Source organism: Melanerpes formicivorus, unplaced genomic scaffold (genome assembly GCF_026170545.1).
Source record: "Melanerpes formicivorus ecotype bairdi unplaced genomic scaffold, bMelFor1.0.p_v2 SCAF_1, whole genome shotgun sequence".
Lineage (NCBI taxonomy): Eukaryota > Metazoa > Chordata > Aves > Piciformes > Picidae > Melanerpes > Melanerpes formicivorus.
In genome coordinates this window covers 28,985,156-29,008,135 of record NW_027142353.1, presented here as the reverse complement: position 1 = coordinate 29,008,135, position 22,980 = coordinate 28,985,156, and the positions used below count along the sequence as shown (strand labels likewise).

Genomic DNA, 22,980 nt, shown 5'->3' with positions numbered 1-22,980 from the left:
CCAGAAGGAAGGAAAATATGTGACTGTAATAAACTCGGTGTTCCCCTAGAGCTGTAAAGGCCTCCATGGTATTATTTAATTAATTCTCCTGTAGAAAGAAATAGATAAAAGAGGTTGCAAAGTGAAAACTGAAAATCAAATCCCTTCTCTGTCAGCCACCAAACCAAGGCTCTGGAGCACCATGCTGTCAAATTTTCCATGTGAAAAGCTAAAAGAATTTGGTCAGTGCTGGAATAGGAGTCCTGGTGCATATTGTGCTTTGAGAAATCAATCACTACATTTTGTTTGGTTGGTTGGATAGTTGTTTTTTTATCTTTACTATTTGAACTGCCAGTGACAAAATTACATCTGTGCAAAGGTTTTTGCTTCCTTTGAGATCTGAATAATGCCAACAATCAGGCATTACCTTGATCTGATCAATTTACTGTGAATAGAGATCTTCAGAGTCATAGCTATATTTCAAACTTTAGTTTGAAATAAATATTTTGTCACAATTCAGAAAATACAGAAGATTATACCTTGTTGTCATATTTAGAGCAGCAATGAAACCAGATCAGAACTGCAAGCACCTTCCTAAATATTATGACTTGACATTATAGAAAACTCCATGTCCTTCACAAGCCACATGTTTTGTTATTACAGTCCACATGTGGAGGTGGACGGCTCCTCTCTTAAGTGCCTATGGCAAGTGAACTCTTGTACATGAAAACCCAGTTCAGCAAAGCATGTCAGCAAATGTGTAAGACTGCTTCATTTCAGCAAATCATTTAAGAACGTGCTTAACTTTAATAGGTACTTAGCTGAATCGTCTTGAAGAGTGGGGATTGATGGCTGAATTAAGGCATTAAACATTAATGACAGAGCTGAGAACACAAAATAGTATGTAAATTGGGATGTGTCAGGACTAGAATGAACTGGTTCAAACAGTGCAATCACTGCATGATTAAGATCTCTTGAAAGAGTGGAAGCCTTTAGAAAGGCTTAGGGTCTGTTGATTTGAGATAGGGGACAATCATTGACAATCTCTCCAGTCCTTACACTGTGGGAAATAATTCAGTTTTGAACCATTTGGTGGGAAGATTGGATGGATGTCTCTTCTACACAGAAACTGAAACACTTAAGTCTGTCTGGGAAAAACATTAATCCTAGATGATGCCCAGGGCAGTGTTGGCTACTGATGTCACTTCGACTAGGATGAACAATGAAGACACACAGCATGTTCTTTGACTGCTTTTGGTCCTGCTACAAGGGATAGTAGAGTCTATGGGAACAAGATCATGTCCCTTATGTCCTGATCTGAGTGCATCCCACAGGGCTCTGCTATTCACCCTATGTGGTCCCTTGTGTCTGCAGTACCTCTAGGAGGGTGACTGTGGAGCTGAGGGCTGTGGTTTACACCATGCGCTGGTGACACCCGTGCTTTATATTTCTCCCTCTTTAGACCTACTGAAGACAGCCAAACAACTTTTATGGTGACTCATGAAGATGGAGATATGTCCAGAAGTGGATGAGGTAATGCTTGTAGGAGAAAGCAAGTCCTTCATTTATGCTTGGCAGAAGATGCTATGTTTGCTCCTCCAAGTCTAAGTATCATTTTATTGTGCTTCTTACATTTATTCTTTTTGTGTTTTGTTTTGGTTTGGTTTTTTTTATATCCTGCATGTATAATTGAGTTAATTTCTGTCTAATAGTACAGTCTATTATTAATGGCTATGCTATAAACTCTGAAATAGTGATACTGGTTTGCATATTACAGTAATTTGAACTGAAAAAAAGTATTTTTTTCGTTACAATAGAGTAGCAAATCAGACAGAAAACTTCACCAATCTCAGAGGCTGGTAGATCAAACAGTAGCTCTGACACTCTGAAATGTTTACACAATGAATCAATTAATTTTGAAGGAAGGAATGACATTAAGGGCAGCTTTGAAATATGCTCAAGGTAAAGTCCAGCTACAAAAATTTTGAAAAGAGAGGAAACATCTCCCTTCTCCACCAGAATAAGTACAGACTTTACTGTGAAAAGAGATGCTTTCTTTTCTTTCTCTCTTTCCTTTCCTTTCTTTCTTTCTTTTTCTTTCTCTTCCTTTCTCTTTCTTTCTTTCTTTCTCTTTCTTTCTTTCTTCCTTTTTCTTTCATTCTTTTTCTTTCTCTTTCTTTCTTTCTTTCTTTCTTTCTTTCTTTCTTTCTTTCTTTCTTTCTTTCTTTCTTTCTTTCTTTCTTTCTTTCTTTCTTTCTTTCTTTCTTTCTTTCTTTCTTTCTTTCTTTCTTTCTTTCTTTCTTTCTTTCTTTCTTTCTTTCTTTCTTTCTTTTTCTTTCTTTCCCTTCCTTCCTTCCTTCCTTCCTTCCTTCCTTCCTTCCTTCCTTCCTTCCTTCCTTCCTTCCTTCCTTCCTTCCTTCCTTCCTTCCTTCCTTCCTTCCTTCCTTCCTTCCTTCCTTCCTTCCTTCCTTCCTTCCTTCCTTCCTTCCTTCCTTCCTTCCTTCCTTCCTTCCTTCCTTCCTTCCTTCCTTCCTTCCTTCCTTCCTTCCTTCCTTCCTTCCTTCCTTCCTTCCTTCCTTCCTTCCTTCCTTCCTTCCTTCCTTCCTTCCTTCCTTCCTTCCTTCCTTCCTTCCTTCCTTCCTTCCTTCCTTCCTTCCTTCCTTCCTTCCTTCCTTCCTTCCTTCCTTCCTTCCTTCCTTCCTTCCTTCCTTCCTTCCTTCCTTCCTTCCTTCCTTCCTTCCTTCCTTCCTTCCTTCCTTCCTTCCTTCCTTCCTTCCTTCCTTCCTTCTTTCCTTCCTTCCTTCCTTCCTTCCTTTCCTTCCTTTCCTTCCTTTCCTTCCTTTCCTTCCTTTTCTTTTTTGTTTTTTTTTTTAAAGTAAAAGTGACAGGTTAAAGTGTGTCACTTAACTAGCCAGATTAAGCATTACTTTTCTTGAAAGTGTGTGTTGAAAGATTCAGCATAATAACTTTGGCATAATTAAATCATGAGGCAGTTAACAGTTAATCTACTCTGAGAATGACTTCTATTATAAAAAGTAAAAATCCTGCCTCAGTAGTGCTTTGAAGGTAAAGCATGTATTATATGAGTGATGTGGTTTTATCTTCTCACCTTTTGAATGTCTTAGGCCAAAGTGGCATATCAAAAAAATATTGTACACATGTAGTGTCAGCGGTGACATGATTAAAACTGTATGTAGTTGTATAAGTGTTCTCCAAATTTCATATTTGCAAGCCCTATATTCCTCTTATTTTACAAGTCTTACTTTATCCTTCAGACTAGAAAATGTAGCAGGAGATACCATGATTTATACCTTGCTTCTAGTTATATAAAAAATATTTTAATTAAATATATGTATCTGAGATTACAAGTAAATGTGAGAGAGAGAGAAAACACTCTGACAGACTTAACAAGAATCCCCATTACCACTGTAGGAATAATGAAATGTGAAAGTCCCAGGACCCATCTGAGTTGTTCAGATCCACCAGGACCTTGCTTTAAGCAGGGAGGTAGACTAGACACCCTCCAGACACCCCCGGAAACCTAATTTATTCCATGATCACTGCACAGTCTCTTTCTTAATTGTAGTTGAAGCATTTGTGACTTGTCTATGTTTGACTTCTGTTCCAATAAGTACAACATGAATTTACACTGCTAGCAGTTACGTTGTTGTAGCTGCTGCAGTTTAAAGACATAGCCAAAATAAATTTTATTAAAAAAATAGTATCTTTTTCTTAGGCTGGCTGATGCATCTAGAATATAGATATAGATATAGATATAGATGATATAGATATAGATATAGATATAGATATAGGTATAGATATAGATATAGATATAGATATAGATATAGATATAGATATAGATATAGATATAGATATAGATAGCCCACAAACACTGTGTTGGATCTGAAACAATCAGCAAATGCAAAGTTGAATGAAGGTTCGGAACAATTGCTCTGGTCGAATGAGAGCGTGTTTTTTTTCCCAGTTAAACAAAGTAGATTACACTGATATGGTTTAGAAGGAGGAGATGTCTTTTATATTAATTTATGTTCTGTTTCCATTGTAATAGATTACAAAACAACCTTTGTGAAACACCTGATATGAAATTCCCTTTTGAGCAGTTTGCACATTTATACTCTGACCCCATAGCTTTGCACTGATGTGAAGGACCTTTGGGGGGTTTGGAGTATGAGCAGCCCTGGTGGGTCTCTGGACCAGTCAATATTCTGATTTCTGATCCTGATCTTGAGCTACACTCCATCCTTCTTGACACTTATGAATACATTCCTTGCTGCTAAATGAACATTTACACCATTGCAAACTTCTTTTTTTTTTTTCCAGGTGTGTGCTATTTGTAACATGGGCCTGGCCATAAGGTTGATACTGTTGCAGTTTTGCATGAGCAAGGACTAGAACTGACTGTGTAGGCTAAATACTCATTTGCATTCAAAAGCTAACTCCTATTTAACTGTGGTTGTAATCCTTTCATATTTATTTTCTACGACTATGTGATCAGGCTAGCTTTACTAGCATAATACTTGTCTGTGAGAATTCCCATGTGACTTGCCCATGGGAAGCAAACATTTAATTCAGATGTTGGGTGACCAAGAGGCAGTTCAGAATTTTCTATTGACTTTGTTTTGAATAACTATTCAGATCAAATAGTACGTTCCTTGTGGATAAAGCCAAAAAAAGCTTGGCAATATTACAGTCAGCGGAACAATTAGCACTCACACTCTACTTGTAAATTCAGAAAACTGTATCAATATAGATCAAAAGATGTATGGGGCATAAATTGATGTCACTTGATTTACTGCAGAAGATACGTTCCTGGTTGCAAATTTCAATCTGGATTACAAAACTCATAAACCAGATAATCTGCAGACCTGCAATTATTCACTGAAGTAATTAATTCACAATTCTGTAACAAGCACATTTCAGACATGAGCTGTGGATCTACAGGTGATTCAAGGTAAAATTGATTAAAAAAAATAATAAAATGCCTCTGTGAAGTTCCTCACGTGAGTTAGAGATGCAGGATGTGGTTGCTTAGTTACTAAGCAGGACTACACCTGGAGCCTCCCATATGGGGATGGGTTTTGCATTTTACTTTTGAATTACATTACTGCTGAATGTTAAAATCTAAACCAAGGCAACTTTTTCAAACAGCTACTCTGTTCTGGCAGCCTCAGTGCAACTGCAGCCAGTGGTAGTGTGACCGTCTTTCCATCACAGAAGACAGAGCCACAGGAATACTAATAGACAAAACTCAATTCTTCAGAATTTCTCAGTGTACAGTATTTCTCATGCAAGCAACAGAGGTTCAGCCTTGCAGCATATTTCAAACCTGCAGCAATGCTTAATGTTTCCCCAAAAGTTAGCTTTTTTCTTCTGAGAAAACAATCGAATGGTGTTTGCCAAAACAAAAATGCGTAGATAGATATTGAAGAGCAAACATGTACCACTGATTAATTTAGGTTTTTTTCTGCTTTGCCAAACAATGCTTAGGACCAAACAATTTCTCTCATTACTTGTCATAATTTACCTTTTCATGAATAAAGAAATGCTGTAAATGTCCAACTATACACAATAATTTGATTCTTAATTTGAAACTTTTAAAGTTGTGAAACTTTTAGAACTGATTAGAGAAAACTTCTAGGATACAGTGCAAGAGAAGTTGTCACAGATCACAATCATTCCACTTTATCATCCTCATATTTGTCAACTTCAACAAGATTAAAATTGCAAATGGGGAATTCTAACCCGTTGTATAAAAGATACTTCTTGTTTTCAAACATGTTGTATAAAAAAGAAAACTTAGTCAACACTTCAAGATTTTTTCACTTTTAAGGTATAGAAGCCAGTATCTTGTGAATATGTTTCGTTGTTTCAGAATGCAGAATACAGAATTAACCCGGTTGGAAAAGACCGTTGATGTCATCAAGTCCAACCTATCACCCAACACCATCTAATCAACTAAACCATGGCACCAAGTGCCTCATCCAGTCTCTTCTTAAACATTTCCAGTGATGGTGACTCCACCACCTCCCTGGCCAGCCCATTCCGATGCCCAATCACTCTTTCTGTGAACTGCACTCTTTCAGTGCACTCCAACATGACAAAACAAAATCTCTCCTGTAATTCTTAAATGTTTTTGACAGATGACAAAAATCAGTTGAAAAGCTTCAGCTACAGAACTTTCAGATGGGATAATATCTTATCTATTAAGCTCTTTTATGTTATGCAGTAGGATGGGTAATTATCCATTAGAGTTTCCTATTATTGGATAGCATAACCTCCAAATTAAAACTTAGGAAGTATGGTGTATTTTTTAAAAGCAAATGCCCAATTTTAGTATATTTTTTGAATTTTCAAATATTGATACTGTGTTTTTGCTGCTATCTTGAAAATAATCAAGAAGACAGTGGATTATTCCCCTTTCAATTGTGTAACAATGTTAGAATCTGAAGTATTTTCCATATGTGAAGTCTTAGGGGCCACAGAGACATTTTTAATTGTTTTCTTAATTGAAAGAGATGCTAATATATTGTTGGGAATGCACAAAGCTTTTGTTTTGGAAGATACACCATTTTAACCATGAGTGACTCTTGGAAGACAGCATGATTTAATTTCCAAGTGATCTATATGAATGATTTTGGATAATCTTACGGCATACCTTCCCTTCCCCCCCCCCTCCCCCCCCCCCCCCCCCTTTTTTTGTATTTCTTAACTACAAAACACATTTCAAACACTTAGTTTGCAGAAGTTACCCTGAAACTAATTTATCACTAATTTAAGGATTCAAGTAGTTTATCACTAGAAATTTATCACTAATTCAAGGATTCAAGTAAAGAAACCTCTGTATAAATTGCACTAAGTATTATATTGATCTATGCACAGTCATTTCTTAAAGCATTTCAAGAAGTACAGAGCATCCTCTTTTCAGAGGCTGTATGATAAAGGCAGGTTATCATCATAGTTATGGCCACAATCTGTGTAGAATTATAGCTTGACCAAGTGAAAACACAAAACACATAAAATCACCAAGTGAAAATACATAATACATAGAGTCAATCTTACTGTGGTATTACTGCCTATACAATATTCATTTTGTACCTAACACTCAGATGATGTTTTCCATACAGCTAATATTTACCAGTGTGAAATGCAAAGGAAGGACGTCCAGTCATAATCTGACTTCCTACTGGAACAAGACCTGGAGTGATGCATCAGCAGCAGGCAGAGACTGGACAGGAGTGCTGTACTCCATGAGCGGAACGATTAAGAGACCACAAAGGCCTCAGCAGTTCCACAGGAGCAATTTTTTTCCTCTCTGATCTTTGGCTTATTCTCATGACAGTTCTTTAATTTTAGTTAGAGGCCATGATAAAGGGCGATACCCATGCCTCTTTTTTCTGAAGGAATCTTCCATCTCTGAAATCATTAGCCCCTCCATGCCATTCAAATTACTTCTCTCCCCCTGCTCTCTTTTTGCATTCCATCTTGGGGCTTCTTTCAGCTGCCATCCTTTGTTAGCAGTTCTCAAAAACATATCAATAGGAAGCTTCTTTTCCACAGGTTGTTGAAGCCTGGATGGGTGTAACCAAGAACCTCCAGTAAAGGTTCTCCTGAGCAACTCCTATAAATGGTGAGCTGCCCTGAAAGATCACAGTAAAACAGCAGAAGCCACTGGCACCATTTTTGTAGAGTTATTCCTTGTACATCATCTCTTTAGCCGGGCTAAAAGAGTGCAAGCGATGGCCAGAGTAGTGTCATATTTTACCAGGCAAAACCCAAAGATACATCTGCTGCAATTTAATGTAGTCTTAGAACTACATAAAAAGACATTAAAAAAAAATGCTGTGATTTCTTTGGGCCAAATTCTAGTTTGAAAATGAAATTTAATCTAGAGTTACTGTCCGTAGTGTTGCTCTGCACAGGTTTGATTGATGGATTCTGCTTTCTTCTTGCTCATGCGAAAATGAATGCAATAAGACAGGACTCTTAAAGAGTGGATTATCACCTTCAGGGAGAAATCAAAGGTATTGGGAAGAACATCAAATAAGGGACGGCTGAACACATTAATGACAGAAGAGTTAGTATTCACTGTCTGCTAGTTAGAAAGAAAGGAAGATTATTGGAGCTTGCATATGACAAAGCTTTTTCAGTCTCCCAAAGCCCAGTTTGTTAACTATTAGTGCATGCTAAAAATCCTCAGCCCTTTGATAAAAGGCTGGGAAATAAGAGGTGTATGGTTAAATCCAAAGTAATTTTTCACTAGTAGCAATATTATTAAGTGGTCTGTTTTTGTTGGGTAGATAGCTGCTCATGTTCTGCCAGTTAATCCTGTTCTTTTGTGTATTTTAATTACAAAACATCTAATAGACTGGGTTTAGCCAGCAAATTCTGGGTGAGGTCTCATCAAAATTTGGATTGTTTCATCTATGAAACCACATGGAAACTGAGCTCTTTGACAAGTCCCATCATCTTTATCTAGAGCGTGGTTTTATCATTCTGCATCAGCCTAACCTTTTTGGGGACCGCATCATGGGTGAAAGTACTGAGCTGGGGAGAAAAAAGGGTCAGGAGAAAATGTACTACAATAACCCCTTATTAGTGAATGAACGCATGCTCATGCATACTTCAGCTATCTGCTTTGATATCCAAATACAATAGAGCTATAGACAGGCTCAGAATGTGACCTTCAGTATCTTACCACCAGGGCATTTGTTCCTCAAGTGGTTTCTTTAGTCTTAAGTTGTTATCTTAGTCTGTGTGAAGTAGTCAAGAAGCCTGGTAACCCCTGCTGTGCCAGAGAAGACTGTCCCTGGCTAGTGATGGTGGTGTAAGACTAACAAGAGTTGGGGTTGTTCAGTTTAGAGAAGAGAAGGCTTTGAGGAGACCTTATTGTGGCCCTACAATATCTGAAGGGGGCCTACAAGAAAGCTGGGGAGGGACTCTTTAGGGTGTCAGGTGATAATAGGACTAGGTGGAATGGATCCAAGCTAGAGGAGGGGAGGTTTAGATTAGCTGTTAGGAAGAAGTTTTTCACTGTAACAGTGGTGAGACACTGGAACAGGTTGCCCAGGGAGGTGGTAGAAGCCCCATCCCTGGAAGTTTTTAAGGCCAGGCTGGATGTGGCTCTGGGCAACCTGATCTAGTGGAGGGTGTCCCTGTCCATGGCAGCGGGGTTGGAGCTAGATAATACTTGAGGTCCCTTCCAACCCTGACAATTCTGTGATTCTGTGACAAATCCAAGCCTGACACATAATGGCATTTCCCAGCAATCCTCCTTTATCAACAGAATTCAAGCTTTACTAAAAAAGCTTTCGTGATTAGATAATGTTTACCGTCTGTCAAATAATTGTATTATGTGGCAAAGCGCAGCTTGTGCAGCTGAGAGCATAACAATTTGTGGACAGAAATACCCTGGGAAAAGCCATTTCTGCTGCTTTTCTGTATGCACCTATCAGCCCTTTATATTATGAGATATATTTTTCTGCATGGTGGTCATAGTTCAAAGATTATTTGAAATGAATGATACTTGACTGCGATTTTCCTCACTTAAGCCTTTGGAATTCTTGAAATACAAAGATTTATGTGGTTTTTTGCTCTATTTGTCATATATATATATATACATATATATATACACACACACACACACACATAAAAGCTGGCTGATTAAAGTAACTATTATGGAGGTATCCCCATCCTAAGAACAGCTACACTCACAGCTTCAGTCTAAATTTCTCTTTTGAGAATGTGGAGGAAAAATACAAAATATAAACATGTGTTGGAGACTATACTATCCAACAATTGGACATTGGAGCAGGAAGTATTCTTTTTTCTTTGATCAAAAATTATGCTGACATGTATTCCTTTTCTACATATTTGAAGTCCATCCACCTATAGAATGATACTACAGCTTTGAGTACAAGAAATTAATTTAGCAAACATGAGGCCCTCATGACTCTATGATTAATTTTCCTTAAATAGTAGGGATAATATGAAGATGTATTTTGGGAGTGTTCGTAGGACTGGGCCAGATACCTAGGGGTTTAGATAGGGAAAAGGGTAGTTCCTTTTTAGATAATGATCTAAAACTCTTTTAATATGCCTGAATTGGTTCTCCTTCCTGCAGCAAACAATTTTCAGATGGTAGGTATTTACCTTTGCTTGTGCCTTTTGTTCACAGCTACATTGATGTATGCAGGAGCCATGTGAAAACAGCTTTGACACCATGTTTTAACATGACAAGTATTTGAATATGGATCAGAGAAACTGCTGGATGTTGGAGGTCTGCTGACTTGTGATTGCCTGAGCTCTGCTTGGAACAACACCAGCTGCTGCTAAGGTTAGCATTCCATGTGGATAGGGCTGCTGTGCATTTACCTACATCAGATAAGGGATAAGAAGACCTACTTTGCTTACCAAAATAATTGTTTGACCTTTAAGTATTCTCATACCAAGCTCATGAGAGACAATGTGATAACAGCAAATGGTTATAAACAACAAAATCTAGGCTCTTACAAACAGCAAAGCACAGGCTGCATGGGAACCCGCTCTCTCTCTAGTGTGTTTTAGTGAGAGGGCTACTTGGTTGTTACAGGCTTTCCAGTTACATGCTGAACAACATAACAATTGTACCATGAGTAATATGCTTTCTCTCCTGTCTCTTCCCCAAGGTGAAAGTTACACATGCAGTGCACTGCTTTATTATGGCAAAAAATTTTGTTTTAAATACACATGCTGCTATTTGTGTACATTAGAAAAAGTGAGATTAAAGCAGAGGTCTTGCCCTTGGCACAAAAGATGCAGGCTTGTACTGTTCAATTTCTGAGGGAGTTCATTCCCTGTAAGACTGTTTGCCATTATGGGAAGTTCTCTTTCCAATGAGGATCAAAGCTGATTGTTGCAGTCTTCACACAGAAACTTTAAGTGAATTTGGGACCCAGACCACTAAGTGTGTTAGACACAAGAACTTGGGCTGGACTCAGTGTTGTATGAATACACTGCAAGAGGGTAGCTGTCCTAGTCCATGCTGATGAGACAGCATCACAGCTTTTGGTACTTGCTGTAATTTCCTAAGGACTCATGGCTTGTTGCTTATATACATGTGTGGTGGTCTTAGGCTATGCCTTTAAAATTTAACTGCAGATTTTGAACAGAAAAGTAGAAAAATATAAATAAATCACTATTGAGTGCAAAAAGGAAAACAAAAGATTATTCTAAACAAATTCATTGGATAAATGTCTGGGATAAGAGGAGCTATACCGTATCAATTCTTCACATTTCCCTTTTCCCATTCCTCTTCTCTTCTGATCTCAGCTGTTTTGCTTTGCTCGGGAAAGAGATAACGTGCTTCTGGCTGGCCTTGGATAAGTCTAACCCACTGCTTTCTCTCAACCCCTTTCTCTTTCTGGGACAGGGAGGTTTGAGGGGGCAGTGGAATGACTTCTTGGGTCTTTGACAGTGGATTTTTGTGTTGTTTGCCAATTGTAAATATCTGTATAATATTGCAAATACTGTATATGTTGTACATATTCACTGCATTCCATTGTAGAGTGCAGTTTATGCTTGTAAATACAGCTTCATATGCTTCTAACTGAGTTGGTCTGGCTAAAAGTTAATGCTGGGGGAAACTTCAACCCACCACAACATGGTATTGCTTTAATCTAGACAAGAGTTGACAAAAATTTGTATAATGAGGATCAAGGTATCATCTGTCAGTATATGAAGGAAATATTCTGGAAGTGGGGTGGGGTGGTAGCAAGTAAGAGCTTGGCATCTATCAGAAGCCCCTGGAGCTCTTGCAAGCAGCTGACCCAGTGTGTCGCTTGTGATTTGATAACGTCAACCAAAGTCTACAGGAAAGTCCCTGGAGTTGTCTTTATGCAATAGCATAGTGTCTTCCTATTGTAGGACTTGTAACTATCTCCATCTGCTCTTCTCAAGACTTGGGAATAAGCTGATGGCAAAGATATTGTTGTAGAGAGTTAGAATTATTTCATGTACATGTGCTGCTGAACATCCAAATCCAACTTGGTAGCATCCACATAGGGAGCTGGGTGAAGCTGTGAAGGAGCTGGCTTTTGAGGAAAAGCAAAAAATGTATCAAAAGTATCAAATTAAAGAAATGTGGATTTATGGCAATACATCAGTCAATGCATCTCACAGGGAAACAGCTTCCAGTATTTTGGTGCAACTCTTGCTGCTTCCTTAAGTAAGAGAAACAGCATCTCATTGCTAACAGCATCAGCACAGATTTACAGAGGAGGGGGATGGATGCCTACTCAAAACACACTGATGGAAACTGATTTATCTACACTAGGGTGGCCAGCCCATGACTCTTGTGAATAGACCGACACTGTTCCCATGCTGTACTATATCATATGACAGACTTCAAGGCTGTATCAGCGTAAGGCTGCTGAGTAACAGACGACTCAGCTGCAAGAAGAATGCTGCTAGCTGGGGCTTTTATAGTTATGCTGACTTAAACTCTGATCTGTTTCTGTCCTATGTCTTGTCCTGAATGCAGATTGGGACATGATTAGAATCCAGCTTCTGTTAGATAAGCCTGTAGATGTCTTTTGACTAACTTCTTCAGTTTGTTCAGGTGTGAGAATCTTGATTCTCTGCATTAGCTGGAGAGAAAGGAAGTTCTCAGAACTGGCTATGCTGCTATGTATATAAGGGGCAAAGGCAAGATTTCTTCTCCAATAATTCACTGCCAGATCAAAACTCATGTGGCATACAGAAAAATGCATTAGTTAAGCTGTTCTGAAGGAATCAAATGATCATGAGGGTGTAATCAAAGGGGGGCAGTGGCAATACTGTTACAGAGCCATCTTCAAAGAGAGTGGTTTTGTCTGGGATTTCAACCTCAGTCTCAACTTGTTACTTCTTCCCAAAAGGTATGACAATTAGTAGCAGCACTGAGTGACCTCCTGTGACCAATAGATGACATTAGTTTTTCTGCTGGTTATCATAAATAACATTTACTATAAAAACATGGAATAAAGCCTCTATTTTATTTTTTTCTTAATCAGGTTTTGTTTTGGAAGAAATACATTTCTATGATTCATGATCAAATCTGGCTAAAAGATTCTGGGATGGAGCTTTTCTGATCAGACTGTTTTGCTGGAAAAGAAAAAGAAGAGAAGCGTCTTCTTTGTCAAGGGGATTAAAGCTGCCAGGATCAAAAGTCAGAACTTCCAACGTACCTGAAAGGATCAAGAATATTTTTACAGTGTAATGTCTGGTGACAAAAGCACTTCAGAAAAGTCATGTCACCAGACAAAGTTAATTCAAAAGTGATCACATCATAGTTTTTCTTTTATTCCAGATGTCAGCCTCTCTCATAAATAAACAAATATGTGATTTACTAGATTAATAGACCAAATCCTGCAAGGTCTAAAAACAGGCAGTAATTCATTAAAGGGGTGACACCAGGAAATGTTTTCCTCCACTTCAGCCCTCACCTGCACCACCACACTTCACGTCACTGAAGAGTGCTCCCTGCTCTCTCAAGTGTGCCATCACATATGCTTATTGTGATCAGCACTGGTCAGTGAAATGATCTAATTTAGGTCCCAAAATGCTGTAAGCAACTGAGCTGGTGCAGAGGAGGTGTTAACCTCTATGGAAAGGATGAGAACAAGCTCCGTGCTTGTATATAATGTTGTGTAACATCCTAGCCCAATGCACAATTGAGGCTGGTGTTTTGTGGAATTGCTCCCTCCTCCTGTATTAATTAATTAGGAAGTGACAAGCCCATTCCAGCCATTGGCCCCCGGTCATCAACTCTGCTCATTTGTTAAATGGTGCCTGCCCCAAGGGTTTGGCCCAGGATGACTAATGATCTTCCAAGGGGTTTAGAAGCTAAGGCAGTTGAGATTTGCTTCCCTGGAGATACTCTGCTTTAGGAGGGTTGAATATAATGGGTGTGGGCTACTTCATCTCAGCTGTCCTTACTGACTGAGAATGGTCATGGGTGTTCCTCATTTATGAAGTTGTCTGCCTACATACTCCTTCATCCATCTATTGCTCATACCACATGATTTATAAAGGCAAAATTATTATTGCTGTCCTTCTGCAAGATGTCACTGGAGCTTGATCACCTCTGAAGGAGACATGGAAGTCCTTGCAGCCCTACTTGGCTTACATTTGTTCACTCTTCAGTATCAGGCTGTGTGGGGCTCTCTGCCCTTGAATGCAATTGAATGGAAGCTACAAAGTAATCAGTTCTGGGGCTGGAAAAAGATATTCCAGGCAATGTTTCTGAATCATTTTGATGCAGAACTGCCATCTTTGTTAGTTAACACTGCTTTTAGCAATGAAACTGCACTGCTTTGGGTAGAACGCAGAACTTCTCTGCTTTCTTAGGAAAAAAGAATTGCACTGATTTGTGGGGTTTTTTCTTACAGAGACTGCATTTGTTTGCACACAAGATACGAGCAATGAAGCAGCTTACAAAATTCAGTTGGTGAAATCCTATCAGAGTTTGCAAGAAACTAAACAAACAGAAAGACAGCCCATCAAGTAAAAATGGCTGATTGATGCAAAAGGGAACACAGATGGAGATAATGGGGTTTCAAAAGAGGAATTAGAGAAGATGTGAACGGAGGCTTATAAAGCTGCAGCAATTCAGCTTTGCCAAGAATTGCAGTGGGAAATCCTCATTAGGGAAGATATTTCTGTGCTGTACTCACCCATGAGAGCTTTGCTAGGGCAACCACAGGGAAAGCATGATCTAGTGGTGGCTGCAAGATGCAGCAATCAGCATTCCTGAGCCCTGCCAGGCTGTGCTGCTGACTCATGTAGCAGCCCTGACTTAGTCATTCATTGCCAGATTCTTCGACCTGACCTTGTCAAGGTGCTGCAAACAAGGAAGCAAAACAGACTTACCTTTGGCAACTCTGGCAAACAAGTTTTATCATGTCATACTTCAGCTTCCTCTGTGCCACTAGATAAGCAGCATGGCCAGAGCTTTTTTTGGGGCTGGGGGCTCTTGCCCTGGAATGGCAGAGCCATGAAAGAGTTGTTTGTAGCAGAGGAGGATGAGGTAAGCTTGACTGCTGTAAAAGAAACATGAGGACTGATGGAAAGCTATTTGAACACAGGTAGTGGAGAAGTTGATGGATCAGCGTATCTTGTGGGAAAGACCAGTGAGAAAGGAGGATGCAGAGCCCTAGGGAGGGAGTGAAATGAATGTACAAATTCATGCCACATCGGTTCAGGTGAAAAACTCATCTCTCTCTAGATAGTGGCTGGCCTGAAGTCTTCCATCAAATGGGAAAAAGCTCATTCACTGTTCCTAACAGTGGTCTGATGAATCTGTGAGGGCTGCAAAATATGGCGATTTTTCTGTGTTTTATGCCACTGGTTTCTCACCAGAGGGTATGTTGCATTGATAGTTTGGGTAAGGCTGTCCTTGGCATTTACTGTGACATCTACATTCTTTGTTATGGCATCAGATGCGAGGAACCTCATCTGTATCAGAAAAAGATCACCAGGAGTTTCTGAAACACTTCACTTGGGGCTGTGTTTTTCCTGAAGGTTTCTCTCAGTAGTGCCTCTTTGTAAGGTCTCTTGCACCTCTCTGTAGCATCTCTTGTATCATCACCTCTGACCACTAATGCTGGGATGGACTAACAGAGATTTGACTTAAATCTGACTGGAAAAGCATAAAAAAATGAGCTGACACCTGAGTGGTGCTTGGTTAGACCTGTAAGCTCAGAGAAGGATCTGTAATTGTCCTTCTCCCTGCCAGAGCTTTAGCTCCCCTTACCTCTCAATGATGGCTCTGGAGCAAACTTTCCTATTTCATCATGGGAGATACCTTTGTCATTAACCATGCTGTAGTATCCAGTACTTACACATAGAAAATTCAACCTGTATTCCAGATTACTGAAAATCCCTCCTAAGTGCCAGCAGAGTGTTGATTTTTGGCTATAGCTGCACAGGTCCCATTACCAGTAACAATGAAATAATCATAGAATGATCTGGGTTGGAAGCAACCTCGGAAAGTCATCTAGTCCAACTCCTGCTACATCTGGTTTCCCAGAGCCCTGTCGAGTCTCACTTTGGATGGGGCTCCAACCACCTCCCTGGGCAACCTGTTCCAGGGTTCCACCACCCTCATAGTAAAGACCTTCCTCCAAACATCCAATCTGAATCTCCTCTTCTTTAGTTTGAAGCCATTTCCCCTCATCCAATCATGACAGGCCTTCGTAAACAGTCTCTCCCCATCCTTTCTGTAGGCCTCCTTCAGATACTGGAAGGCTGCTATTAGGTCTCTCCGGAGCCTCCTCTTCTCCAGGCTGAACAACCCCAGCTCCCTCAGCCTGTCTTTGTAGCAGAGGTGCTCCAACCCCGTGATCATTTTCATGGCCCTCTTCTGGACCTGCTCCATCAGCTCTGTGTCCTTCCTATATTGAGAGTTCCAGACTTGGATGCAGTACTCCAGATGAGGTCTCACCAGAGCAGAGTCAAGTGGCAGAATCACCTCTCTGGATCTGCTAGCAATGTATCTTTTGATGCAGCCCAGGATGTGATTTGCCTTCTGGGCTGCAAGTGCACACTGCCTGCTCACATCCAGCTTCTCATCCATCAGCAGCCCCAAGTCCTTCTCTACAGGGCTGCTTTCTATCACCTCATCCCCCAGTCTGTATTGATAATGAGTATTGGTCCACCCCAGGGGCAGAACCCTGCACTTGCTCTTGTTGAACCTCATGAGGTTCACCTAGGCCCACCTCTCCAGCTTGTCCAGGTCCCTCTGGATGGCATCCCATCCCTCTGGCATATCTACAGCACCACTCAGCTTGGTGTCATCTGCAAACTTGCTGATGGTGCATTCAATCTCACTGTCTATATAATTGATTAAAAATATTAAACAGTACAGGTCCCAGTGCAGACCCCTGAGGGATACCACTTGTCACTGCTCTCCATCTGGACTTTGAGCCATTCAGCACCACCCTCTGGATGTAACCATCCAGCCAATTCCTTATCCACTGAACAGTCCACCCATCAAATCCATATCTCTCCAACTTGGTGACTAGGATGTTGTGGGAGACCATGTCAGAGGTCTTGCAGAAGTACTTACCTATCAGCTGTGGGGAAAGATTTTGAAGGAGAGGCAAATGAAAAGCAATGCTGCAGAGCTTGGAATCAGCCCATGTCTCATACAGAGCTATATGTAAGCGTCATGAAAGTCAGTCCAGGCTCCTGCTGCAGTACGCAGCTGAGACACAAGCATGGGTGATAAACTGTCTCCTGAGTCCCCTGCCCTGTTTCTTGGTTTGTGGTGGGTCTCAGCTCTGCTCTTCTGTGCTGATGAGGGGAAGGCATGAGAGTAAGCCATATGATCCCTATTTTTGTTACTGTGACCCTTCAGTGTTATCTGAAAACCTTCAGGGAGTGATTCTTAAAACTGCATTTAGAGCACACAAGCTGCACTAAGGGCCTGTAAGAAGAGGTAAGTGACTAGAAACCTTCACAGGTGCAGGCTAAGCCTGGCTACATACCATGGACAATGCCAAAAGCTGTCTCGAACTGTTTGTACTAACCCAACAGTCAGGTTTTATTTTAAGAGGTAGGTCTCTATCAAACTGTAGAGCCTCTTCAGCACTCCAGCACTCACCCAGGGAGCTGGTGGATATCCCTTTATGTGAAGGCTCACCCTGACACCACAAATTGCTCTGTAAGGAGGGGGATACCTCAATGCAGAAAGTGCCTCTTTTGTTTCTGCTCTGTGACTCTGTCAGAAAACCAGGCTAGTGAAACGTCTTTGCCAACTTCAATCCCCAGATAGCATAGCAGAGCCTTTTTGTGCTGCTTCCAGCTACAGCATTGCTTTGCTAAATATATTAAGTGTTATAATTTTTGTACTCTCTTGGTATAGACAGATAAAAATAATACTTATGCTGGAGCCAGCCCATTTGAGCTAGTGGAATGTTGACAACTCCCAGTTATCTTCAAATAGATACATTTCAAAGTATTGCCCAAATACTTTGGAACAATATTCAAACTATGTTTTGGTGGGGTTTTTAAAATATTTTATGTGATGTTTGCAAAATATTTGGATATCTGCAAGCTATTGGATTTGACCCTCAGATTGTGTTGAGTGCTAAACAACATGCTTCACAACTGCAGGACTACAGCTTCCTTCCTGACAACTGGTGATCTGCACATTGCTGTTCTTTTTTTGACTTTTCTGCAGGTAATTCATGCTAAATTTGTGAATCATTTGCAGAATGGCTTCTAATTGCCAAGAGACAAACCATTATGTTATCTCAGAAGCTGCAGTAAATTACATTTATTTTACTGTGCACCTATATGTTTTATTTACTCTTTGAAAAGAACTTTAAACTAAATTCCTCTTTCTGAAACGATTAATTGGCGTATTTTCTATCACAGCTGGAGTTGCATATGTATTACTTGACAAGCTGTCTTGTTAAATTCCTTTGAGAAAATATTCATTGAGTATTGCATGTACAAATTCTTCTGGAGCCAGTGGGAACAGTGAGAGCTGCATATCTGAGAGCTGCATCTCATCTGTTGAATCGATTTGCCCAGACCATCAGATGACCAAATAGGATGAGAGGAAAGATGTGAGTGGCAAACTGTGATACCATTAATGTGCTGGTATGCTGGAAGGATACAGAATGACGTGTTTTTCTGGACACATAACCAGTGTGATGAAGAAAACTGGGGAAAGTGGAAACATTTGGGAAGCTGGGAAAGAGATGTAGCAACTGAAGCTAGTGGGAAGAGCATGACTGTACCCACTGTCAGAGTTTCAGTGCACCAAAGCCCGGGTGCCTCACCCCATAATGACACAGCTAAATGGAAAGATCTTGTTTCTTTTGTGTCTCCACCCAGTTAGATAAAGACGTGGCTAACGAAAGCTAGGTCACACCTGTCTACTGGCACCTTTTCCTCTCTCATTAAATGTGTTACCTTCACAGATAGATTTATCTCAGAATAGAGATAAAGGGAGGTTCTTTTTGTTTGTTTGCTGTATTCTTTTTTATTTTAGAGGAAGTGTTTAATACCTGAAAGGTGCAGATTACAGCTGTTCTTACTTTCTCTACACTTAACTCTGGTGGCAGGATAGGAGCTGCTGAATCTGATATGCTTGATCCACTAGAGAATAAATATGTAAATAAAACATTGAGGTTGCACAGATTATAGTCCTATGATGGTAAGTCCATTAAAAGCCATGAAGTAAAATCAGGGATATCTTAAGTAATTTCATGGAATTAAAAGCCTTTCTGGTTTTGTTTTAAATTGTTTTACATATCCTTTTACCTTTTTGCATATTATGACTTGAAGGAACTTACATTCACCTCAAAATACTTGTTAATGGAATGGAAATACTTCAGTGTCTAGTGTAGTCAGTTCTGGTTCTTTCATCAATGCTTTGTCTGGGGAAATCCTCCTTATTTCTAACAGCTAATCCAAAACAGGATAACAAAATTTGACCTACAATGAATTAGAGACGCGGATGAATTAGAGATGTGACAGCTAAGAAAGCACAGGTTCCAGTTAATCATGGAGTTATCTGTCCTGAAGCAAAAACCCTTCTTGAATGTACTGTTTGTGCAGATGATTGAATATTTTTTCAAATTCAAGCCTCTATCAGAATGATAAAAGTCCTCGTGGTGAAACTTTTACAGGTGCTTCATGAAACATTGATTAAATTACTCCAGAGTAAATGTGGCTGGGGAGATGTGACAGTGATTCTATTCATTGCACAAGCACCTCAGTCAGTCTGTCTGCTCAGGTTTCTGGAAACCTCTGTGGTCTGATTCACTATTTCCTTACTGTTTGTTCTGGGACTGGGAGTAACTATGCAAACATGATGTTGATGCAATATTGTAGGGAGTATCTAGGCTAATCACTGCATTCAGCTTCCGAACATTTATTGAGAGCAAGGGATTGGATTCCTTACCGGATCCCATCCTGTGCTGTCTGTAAGACTATGGAGCTATAGCCTCACACAAAGAGTTTTACTTGTTTTCCAACTGTAATTCACCATGCACAAACCAGTGAAAGAGATAATTTCTAGTATCTAGTGGACGCATTCTGACAATTGCCATATCACACTCAAAACCTTTTTATGAATTGTCAGTTCCTGAGAAATCATCCTTGTCTTCAAAATCATCTAAGACCATCTAGCTAACACTTTGGTTTCAGTGTGGATGGTTAGGCACTTTCAGGGCAGAGTTAGAGTTTGCTTCTAATACATCCAGAGATTTAGTTGTTCTACTAGGATTCTGGTGACTCAGAATTCAGTTGGAGGACCAGTATAAGAGCTATGAGCATGCTTTTAGTGATCTGTGCCACTTCTTAATATGCGTTTCAGGAAGTATTAACATCAACTAAGACTTAGCACCTTCAGTGGAGACATCTACATCTGAGATGGTCCTGTATGTCCCATTCCATTAAATGTGAGACATGTCTGACCTATTTTACGAGGAAGAGTAGGAAAGCTGCTGCCCTCCACCAATTGTGAGGCATGCCAAACACTCAGACGCAGAAGTCTGCTGCCAGTTTGGCCATGGGACATTGCACCCTTTGCAGCTGAGCAAGAAACAGGATTTGATACATGAAGCTTGTTTGCAGTAGCAGAATGTGTGAAGCAAGAAAAAACATCAGACCTTCCAGACCTGCTTTGCAGTTCCTGATACTTCAGGGAGTGTTGTGTTAGTTTTGGAGATGTTTGTGAAAGAGGAGTATTTAACTTTTGCTTTAAGGACTGCAAAGTTTCTAAGAACAGGGTGGATGGTCATTGCAAGCCTCTTTAGGAAAGAAAAGATTGACTTCTGTGTCTCTGCAGACACTGACACTTTTTGTTGCAAAGCAGTGATACGGACATCTGAAAGATTTTCTGTCTAATATCCCAGCCAGACCTACAAGGATATGAATGATTCTTTAGAAGAGCACAACTAGAAGATTGCACTTACTGGCTCTGGCTGTGTAACATTTAATTGTAGGTGGACATGGTGGTTTGATATTGTAAATTATACATAGCCTGCAGACAGGCAGGACAGAAGTGCCTGGGATGTCATGAGACGCATCTGAGAGTGAAGACGTCTCAAGGCAGATATGGCTTTCTGCCATCTTTGGAAGGCTGTGGTCATAGGGGGAGGTCTCCAATGACTGGAGAAAGGAAAATGTCACATCCAAAGGGTGAGGAAGGATCAAAAGAACTGCACACTCTTTGGCCTAACCTGGAAAGTTTATGAACATACCTTCTGGAAGCTGGGACTGGACACATGGAGAACTGGCAGATAACTGGAAACAGTCAGAGAAGCTGTAGCAAAGGCAAATCATGCCTGATCACCCTGCCTGCTTTCTGTGGTGAGATGACTGGCTCTCTTAACAAGGGGAGAGCAATGCTCATTAACAAAGATCTTAAACTGGCCCCAGTACTGACCCCTCTGGCACTAGCAACCAGTGGGACTACCACTAGCAGCCAGTGGGACTTTGTACCTGATCACAAATTTTTAAGGCCAGTGATTCAGTCAGATTTCCACTCACCATATTGTCCACTTAGATCTGTTTCAGCAGTTTGGTTCTAAGGATGCTGTGGGAGGCTATAGTGAAGGACAAGCTCAACTCAGGAGGCAACTGGTGCAGGCTGCAACAAAGGCAGTCCTGATCAGATAAAAAGAAAACAAAACTTCACAGGGGAGTTGTTTGCATGGGGAGATTCTGGAATCCCTCTCCTTGGAGATGCTCACAACTCAGCTACCAGAGGCTCTGAGCAACCTTATCTGAGACAGCCCTTTTCTAGTGATGTGATGGACCAGATGGATGAGAGGCACACACACAAGTCCCTTCAAAACTGTATTATTCTATGATCTATTCTGCAGTGTGTTTATATGTAGGTGTGCAGGAGACTTTCAGCACCATCTCTGGCCTTGTGTGGGAGGCTCTTTTGTAACCTTAATTCAAAACAGTCATGTCTAGCTTTCTTGAGAGAAGAGACAACCTTCTGAGAGCTGATGCTTTTGTTTCCATTTCTGTTATGGAGGTGTTAGAATCACCAAAGCTACTGCTACTGCTGTGTGCAGCACTAATTACCACCTATTTGAGAAAAGAAATATGGGGCTGTGTTGCTCTCTTAGAAGGTCAGGTGTGGAAGCTGCCTGGGCAGTGGAAGAGGGCCTGTGCTACCTGAGAGAGGAAGGGCCTCAGGACAGAGTTGTCAGTGTACTGCTTATCCCCCTCAATACACATCTGGTTTGTGTGAGAGTTTGTTGTTCATTCCACTCTGCCCCTGCACTAAAATTAAAAACATTTGAAATCCGTAACAATATTTCAACATGGTCTTGCTGCACAGATGCAGCTAAGGAGGAGCATGGATGGACCCATAGAGAACAGTAGGGCAGTACATAGGTTCTCTGTCCTCCGCATAAGAAACAGAACAATATTCAAGGGCTCAGCCAACAGTAAAAGTTTTCATGACATCATCAGTGTTGAATCTAAGAAATATACATTAATACTTCCTTCAGTATCACAATAGAGATAATGCCTGTGAACGGATAGGAAAGCTCCGCATTGAGAGGCTTCATCTGTGTATACTTACTGCCATCTGTTCTTGTTCTGGATCTTCTAAAAGGTACATCAGGCAGAACACTTGGACCCCATTTACACCAAACCTATCTACACTGAGATTCCCTCTGTGGTCAGAGGAAAGATATAGGTATTTTCAAGGAGCAATTTCTCTCTTTCGATAGCACATGTTCAAAACAGATGGTACAGCTTCCTGGCAGCACCTGCTTCTTTCCAGCTATTAGAGAGGAAGCGTGGGTGACAGGCTCAGATACAGACAGCTCCACTGTAAACATCAAAGGTGAGGATTCAGTGTACCCTGATTTTAGGATGTTTGGGTCCTGCATGCACTGTATGAGGGTTTAATTGCCCTGAGCAAACAGCTGCAGGACCCTCACACATGCACCCTGTACCCCTTGTGCCAGGGGCTGCATTAGA

At 40.5% G+C, this 22,980-nt stretch overlaps 1 protein-coding gene across 1 annotated transcript in view; it reads right to left on the bottom strand.

Annotated features, from left to right (window-relative positions):
- The window catches only part of RFX8 (regulatory factor X8), a 44,378-nt gene extending 37,213 nt beyond the window's left edge, over window positions 1-7,165 (bottom strand). Inside the window, exon 1 of the mRNA XM_068137068.1 lies at window positions 7,136-7,165. The gene's annotated coding sequence lies outside the window, so the exon portion shown is untranslated. The remainder of the gene's footprint in view (window positions 1-7,135) is intronic.
- Between the last annotated feature and the right edge of the window lie 15,815 nt (window positions 7,166-22,980).